Here is a 1,675-nt window from a genome sequence, read left to right as displayed (position 1 = left end):
AATGTACAATTTAGATGAGTGAGGGACTTGTAAACAGAGCACCATAACACAGTACAGTAATGCCAACACAGGGGCCCCAGGGATGATGTTCTGGTGTGAGCTGGAGTCACATGAGAAGCAGGAAGACCAAACGTAAGGGCTTTAGTGCAGAGAGAGTCTAATCCAGAGAATGGAAGAGTAGAATGGGGGTTACCAGGGCTGGAGGCTGAGGGAAATGGGGAGTCCATGGGGAGGGTGATCAACGAGCATAAAGTTTCAGTCACGGAAGATAAGTCAGCTCTAGAGACAGCAGACTGCACACTTCAAACTTTGGTAAGAGGGTAAATCTCATGTTCGTGTTCTTTACACACACACACAAACACACACACACTCAAAATTTAAGAGAAAGCAAAACATGAAGAGTTCATCAAGACACGTGAAGAAACAGGCAAGATAACTCAGAGGCTGTTGGGGGTTCACCTCCATGAGATCAGGGGAGGGAGGGAAGCCATGGATGTGACTGGAGTCCAAGCGAGCGACAAACAGGAGGCTGCAAAGAAGAAACCTTGAAGCCACCACCCTACCTGTGCTGCACCCCCCTGCGCACCACACCAGAAACATAAACCGGCTGCAGATGGGGCTGTGCAGTATGGCGGAGGCGAGCTTGCTGCACCTCGGGGAGGGGTCGGGGGCAATGGGAAGAGCTCGGAAGGAGCCAGAGCTTTACTTCACAGGGGCTGGCATCGAGTGGTGACTAATAAAACACTGAAAATAAACTGCCCGCCGATGGACAGAGCTAAGCAGGGGTGAGGTTACGCACGACCTGGTAACCAGCCTGCACTCGGGTGAAGAAAGATGGGGGAGAGAGCGCGCACACACAGAAGGGAAGCAGGTCCTGGGACTAGAAGCACAGGTCGCAGGCAGGAGGCCGTTTCTGCATCCGCGAAGTCCCAGCTGTGGCTCGAGGAAACCAAGGAAGCTGGCAACCCCTCGGCCTGGCCGGCCCTCCCCGCAGAGTCCTGAGCTTGTGCCCCAGGCTCGCTCCTGCTGTGCCCTCAGCATTGCCTTTACCTTAGGTCCTCGGCTGCCTTGGCTATAAAAACAAACGATGACATGACTCTCATTTGTTTGCGTTTTCTGGAAATCTCCTCAGCGACGGCAGAGTTTCTTTCCTTGAGACTCTGCCGGTGAGAGGGGTGGGTCAGGCGTGGTCCCCAGGGAGAGCCCAGGACCGGCGCTCAGCCCCGGAGAACCGCGCCTGCACCCACGGTGCTGCCTTGGTGGCCAAAGGGGCGACGGAAGGGGACTCAGGAGCCGTACCCTTACCGTAAGTCCCTAAGGACGTCGGTTCTAGGTGTTCTCCACTTCTCAGCGCAAAATGGTGTTTGCAGCAAATAATCATTTCAAATTCTGGGGAGAAACAACAGAAATGCCCTGGCTTGGCTTGAGCCTGATTCGCAGGCGATCGGTGCTCCCTCCAGCCCTCCTGTCTGTTTATAGCGCTGCCTTCAGGCAGCAGGCCTCACGCTCACCTGAAATTCGCCCAGCGTGACCTGCGGTGCACCCAGGATGCCCCACGTGGTGTGCTAGGTAACGGGGACTCACAAACAGATAAAAACCAAAACCAGGGCAAACAGCGCTCTGCCCTGGAGGATCTTCATCGGGGTCACTGGCCACCGTGCCCCTCCTTAGGGCA

This window comes from Hyaena hyaena, unplaced genomic scaffold (genome assembly GCF_003009895.1).
Source record: "Hyaena hyaena isolate Hyena2069 unplaced genomic scaffold, ASM300989v1 scaffold_1934, whole genome shotgun sequence".
NCBI classification, from domain to species: Eukaryota; Metazoa; Chordata; class Mammalia; order Carnivora; family Hyaenidae; genus Hyaena; species Hyaena hyaena.
Note: the sequence above shows the minus strand (reverse complement) of the source record.